General features: G+C 36.9%; 1 protein-coding gene and 1 long non-coding RNA gene across 3 annotated transcripts in view; both read left to right on the top strand.

Annotated features, from left to right (window-relative positions):
- The window catches only part of LOC112153196, a 4,738-nt gene extending 2,289 nt beyond the window's left edge, over positions 1-2,449 (top strand). Inside the window, exons 6-7 of the long non-coding RNA XR_002920469.2 lie at positions 633-923; positions 1,550-2,449. This is a non-coding gene — a long non-coding RNA (uncharacterized LOC112153196). The remainder of the gene's footprint in view (positions 1-632; positions 924-1,549) is intronic.
- The window catches only part of nlgn3a (neuroligin 3a), a 169,538-nt gene that overhangs the window by 48,941 nt on the left and 114,825 nt on the right, over positions 1-5,772 (top strand). The gene's annotated exons all lie outside the window — the stretch shown is intronic.

Here is a 5,772-nt window from a genome sequence, read left to right as displayed (position 1 = left end):
GTTTACAAGGTTCCAAGGAGGGCTCCCAAAAACGATTATTTTAACAGACGACTAATCAGCAATTATTTTTTTTGATTAGTCGACTGGGCAAACTAAAGTGGATGTAAAGTACTCATCTTAATCATCATTAGCTTTAAACTAATAGAAAGTAAAGATAATTTAGATAATCGTTTATTAAACTTTCTAAGAAATCGTGTAGCTTCTGTCCTTCATCAGATTCTGGTATTAAAACGAGTTTAAATCAAGTGAGGTCGGCATCTGAAACAAGGAACTATTTTTAACCAAAAATAAAGTTTTGGTCTCGCTGACTAAAATATAAAAAAGTATTTTTTTTCGGTGCTGAACGCTCACTTTGTTAAACTTTACTACACTCTGATTTTATTTAATACAAAGTAAGGACTATTAAATTAGTCGTCGATTACTCGACTAATCGATTATTTTGATAATCGATTAGTCGAGTAATCGCGACAGTCCGAGTTCCAAGTAGAGCTTCAATGAGCATCAATAGGAAATGGGAGTGAAACAGAAACATTTTAGAGCTAAGAATGCACTAAAAGCAGCAAATAAAAGAATAATATTCTGTTTTGGTATTTTCTCACCCTTGTATTGTTTCTACTGTTTCTCTCTTTCAGATCCAGACCAGGTCTGAGAGCTTCAGACTCTTTGAAACCTCAGTGGAGAGAGACTTCACCATAGCCCATCTTCACCATCAGGCCAGCAGGAGCTCTTCCCTGGGTGTGGTGTGTTCGTGTCATCGTTCGGCCCTGCTGCCATGAACCACGCATCGAAACCACATCGCATGCATCAGTTTCATGCACTGTCCAATCATGTCCTCACTGTTGGAGTATCAAAATCCCTTTTGGTCTTCCTGGAAATAATCCCTCCGGAAAAGAAGGAAAGCGGATCCGTTGACGCAATCCTAAGTGAGTTTTTCTTAAAATTGGGCATTTTATGCTAGAATTCTGGGAACAATAAACATGTTCAATCAGGCTACAGTATAGCAATGATTGCTATCAAAATATAAGTTCAACACTCAAAATGAATTATTGTCCAATAGCATCTAACCCAGGGGTGTCAAACTCCAGGCCTCAAGGGCTGGTGTCTTACATGTTTTCCAGCTCCTCATTGGCTAAACACACCTGATCCAGGTAATGAGCAGCAGATAAGGCAGGATTTATAGAAGACCAGCATCAGGCTGGCCCTGGAGGCCTTGAGTTTGACACCCCTGATCTAACCCATCTTTAAGTAAACCGATTTGAACTTATTTGTTAGATTTTTACTGCCCAAAGAAGTAACATGCTGAATTTAAATTCCTTTAACAGCTATAGAGGTCACGTGTAATATGTCATCTTAACTGAATTCTCACTGTTTTTAGATGCCAGAAATTATTATTTTGACTCATCAGATGACATGTAAATCAAATCTCACGGAGCATTGTGCAGCTGATCTAATAAAACTATAATTTGCTTGCATCTTGAAGTGTTATATTTGTTATATGCCATCATTTGTCATTTTACTCATACTAGATTTTAATGTTCTTGTTTTACAGCTTATGTCCTGAGATGTGCCACTCCACCTGGTTGGGAAAAATTGTGGAGGTCAAGCTCAAGAACGCGTTTGTCAGCAAATGTACGGCCAGAGCAGGTTCTAAGCAGTAGGTCACTGCTATGATCTACAGTATGGAGTGGTTACTCTTTCATCCTTTATTTATTTATTTTTTTCTTTTTAATTTTCGTGGACCATGAGTTTTAATACAGTTCCTGCCAAGTGTGTTCTAGGATTTGGAAGCATGTAAGTTCTGTTGTTTCAAAGCCAAGTGAGATTCCTCCTTGTACCTCAGCAGTGCTGTCAGTGTGTTTGTTCTTTAGAATCTAGAAGTATTCATTATCACCACGTCGGCCACATTGAGTACGCCACAGTTCATGTACTTAATGCAATTACATAAAAAAAAGTTTGCACTGGTTGAAATAGATCTCCCGGTATAATACGACACAATTTTGTGAATGTATTTCTGGTTTTACCCAAAATAGTTCATTAAGAAGCCAGGTGGTTTTAACTCGTGTGCTATCCTGGACATGTTTACATTAAAAGTGGGGTCATCTGTTTTTTATCCCAAGGATTTTTAATCTTGTCTGGTGTCCGTGGCAGACATAAGATCCTGTTCACATTTATTATGGGAGAGATCACACATCAATGTAATGGTAGGGTCATCTTGACCCTATAAGAGAGCACAAGGATTAAAGTACTTTAAAGTTATTAAAAAAAATAATAATTTAGTTAAAACCGACTTTTCAACAAGGGGTTAGTAAACAATGTCAGAGCTTGTATTTAATTTATTTTTGTGTCTCATTTATGTTTTATATTTCTGTATTTTGTTTAAAAAGTCTGTTATCCCAATACAAATGTTGTATGGTGCTGACCAAATCCCAAATAAAATGTAACATTTACATATTTTGTGTTGTTTTTTACTGTTTCTCAAATGTGTCTCATTAAAGGCTTTGGTGAGACATTCAAGAGAAATGAAAGAGACATGAACGAGACAATAATGAGATCTCTTTTAGAGCTAATCCTTCTCAAATGTGTCTCATTAGCGTCTCAAACTTGTCTAATCCTTTTCTCCTTAATCCTTCTTTAAAATAGCTGAGACAACTTAGATCAGAACGAGACTATTATGAGATCTCTTTTAGAGCTAATCCTTCTCAAACTTGTCTAATCCTTTTCTCCTTAATCCTTCTTTAAAATAGCTGAGACAACTTAGATCAGAACGAGACTATTATGAGATCTCTTTTGTTTCTCCCACTTCTTAAGTCTTGCTCAAAAAGCTTATCTCAATTCATGCTCATTTGTCTCGTTGATGTCTTTGCTCATCTTTGCTCTAATCTTGCTCCTAAGGGTCCCTTAGGAGCAAGATTAGAGACACAAATGAGCACAGAACGATACAAGAATGAGACGCTCAAACTTATCTCAAACTTGTCTCAGGAGACGAGATTGAGCCACATTTGAGCAACAGATTTTTCCTATGGGGAGTGGTGTTCATGCAGGCTCCATTGTTGCTTTAATTATTACATACCTGCACAGAGAGACCAGGGAATGAGGACGCATTTAGAATTGCACAATTAGCAAAAAATATATCTAAAAAAAAATCAAGATTTAACATTTCTTGGTCTTTTAGTATTTTATACACATTTCTACAGAGTGGGTTTGCCTTTGCAGGCTGTCAGTCCATGACTTGAGTTTTAATGCCATCATTTAAAAAGACAGTAAAGTTGAAAAATTATGAGGAAAAATTCAGAAATTTAAAAGACCAGAGTCATAAAATTCTGTCAAAAAAATTGTAATTTCACAACAATAAACTTTTTGACTCAAAAATAAAAACGTCAATATTTTACAAGAATACAGATGTAATTTCATACATTTTTAGTTGAGAATTTATTATATTAATTAATTTATTAGGTAAAAGGCTGTTAACTAAGATAATTACAAACAGTAAAATAATCAATGTCGCGTTTCAGTGTACGACATAGAGCAGACTGTAAGCAATTATTCAGCATTGGTATCACAATAAGGAAATACTTCTCTTTTTAGTGAGTCAATGTAGACTTTTTTGTAAGAATAAGGACATTGAAAAGAATTTTAAGGAACTGGACCTCCTCAAAATTGGGTTGTTGACCCACAGGGAGTAGATTTCAACAGTATAGTTGTAGAGATTCAAAGCATTACAGCACTTAGATTTCAATGGTATATTAAAGCCTTATGGCGTCACTATAAATGGCTTCATTGATGGATTTAGTCGTATTGTGAATGGAGGCTTACCCCACCAATTTTATTTTTGAAAAAGCATGACTTTTTCCTCATAAAAATATGACCTTTTTCTTAAAATTTTACAACTTTATTCTCATATTTTATTTTATTTTTTTGGTGCGCAATTTTGTTGCTTTACAGTGTTATTAATTTGCGTTGATTAATGCTGTGCGTATACGTTGACAGCCCTTTTGTTTTCTTCCATGGGTGACCTGATAAAAACAAAAATAAGGATCCTTTTTGCATCAGCATCGAGTTGGAGTGAACATCTCAAGCAAACTTGAGATTATTTGACGTATAACAGTAGAGACTCCAAACAAACTCTCCTTTGAATTCAGACTTTTTTCTGTCTCTTCTTATCAGAAGATACTATGTTTCAAGTCTAGTCTGTTATCCAGCTGTTTACATTTTACCATCATGTCCACATCGACTGCAGAATGTAAATGGGGTTTATTCCTTCTTAAATCCGCATTCATGGGCTTTATCTGGTTTACTGTCTCTACTTTATTAATCTTCATGGCAGGCAGAAAGGCACCTTGGCTATATTTTTACTTTTATTCAGGTGCATTTTTATGGGTTTTTTGGGGTTGTCCTTTTGTGTTGGATTATAGCCTCTTTAAACTTTAGCTGCTCCCCCTCACACGTCGTCCCATGCTCTCCTCTGAACCTCTCTGGAAGATGAGAGAGACACTGATGAAGACAGACGGATAGAAAGACAGAGAGAAAGACTCAGGACAAATCCAGGTACACTGAGGCAGAGAAATGGCCACCTGAGGTTTGGAGACTGAATATAACTTGCTTTGGATTGTCATGGCTGCAGCAGCTCACATTTCACCAAGTCCCTTTCCACATCCTGACCTTTCTGATATTTAACTCCAAGGCCCATCTATTGTCAGTGAGCCTTTTTCCAGCAAAAGGACGGGCGGTTAACATTCAGCCCTCCGTAATGTATTGAGTGAATTGTGGATTCAGTCAGAAGTCTCCTGAGTGTGAGGGCTCTCTGTATGTATTTGTGTGGATGCAGTTCACACTTTGGTTTATTCATGTAATAGTCAGTGGCCCACTATTGAAATGTGTTTTGTTTAAAATTGCATTCTGATGAAATGTTACATTTCCATCTCTTTTATTTAACAGTAAACCCAGTGGGAATCTCTCTGTGTTGAATTTGAGATTTCCCTCTCTTTTGTCTTTGTGAGTTTCAATTAGTTACTCCAATTTCTGGTTATAGTCTAACACAGGCCAGGTTAATTAGTGCATAATGGTAACTATGGTAGAAAAGGGTATAGGTGTATGGAAATAAATCTTAAATCCTCCAGACTTTGAACTGGGCTTGTTTGATCATATAGTTTGTAGAGATTTTGAGAAGGGTTGGTTTTCTATAAGGTTCTATCGTTATTCTCTTTGTTTTTACTACAACAGTTCAGACTTTAGATCAAGAGTTTTGTCATCTGCAAAAAGTCGGACTCTGAAACAGTCAAAAGGAGGCAAAATGGTGATTTTTTTTTTTTAAATAGTTGATGTTAGGAAAAGCAGAATTATAATAGGACACATTTTTTTGTCAAAAAAAATAAGATGATGAACCTACAAATTTTCATTCCCAAGTCGTTACTTATTGACGCATGGTTAAGGACTCACTTTTTGACATTATGGGTGTCCCCAACTCATCATTTTTTGACGTGCTGCCTGTTCCAATTAAATCAGGGGTCTGTTAGTTTTATCAGATGCAGGATGTAGGCTGAACCTCAGGACACGACCAGTACTCTAACCCGGTACCGGTACCCTAACCCTGTTCCGCGTCTGGAACTGATACCGTGTCCAGAACCTGTACCACATGCGGTATCCGGTACCAATCCATGTCCGATACCAGGTTAAGATTAGTGTTAGGGTACCTGTGCAGTCCTCATCCTGGTACTGAACTTGCTTGCTGCGCAGAGGTTGGGGAGCCTTGATTTAATTGGAACAGCCAACACA

This window comes from Oryzias melastigma, linkage group LG10, assembly GCF_002922805.2.
Source record: "Oryzias melastigma strain HK-1 linkage group LG10, ASM292280v2, whole genome shotgun sequence".
In the NCBI taxonomy this organism is placed as follows: domain Eukaryota; kingdom Metazoa; phylum Chordata; class Actinopteri; order Beloniformes; family Adrianichthyidae; genus Oryzias; species Oryzias melastigma.
This window is presented reverse-complemented; position numbering and strand designations above follow the sequence as displayed.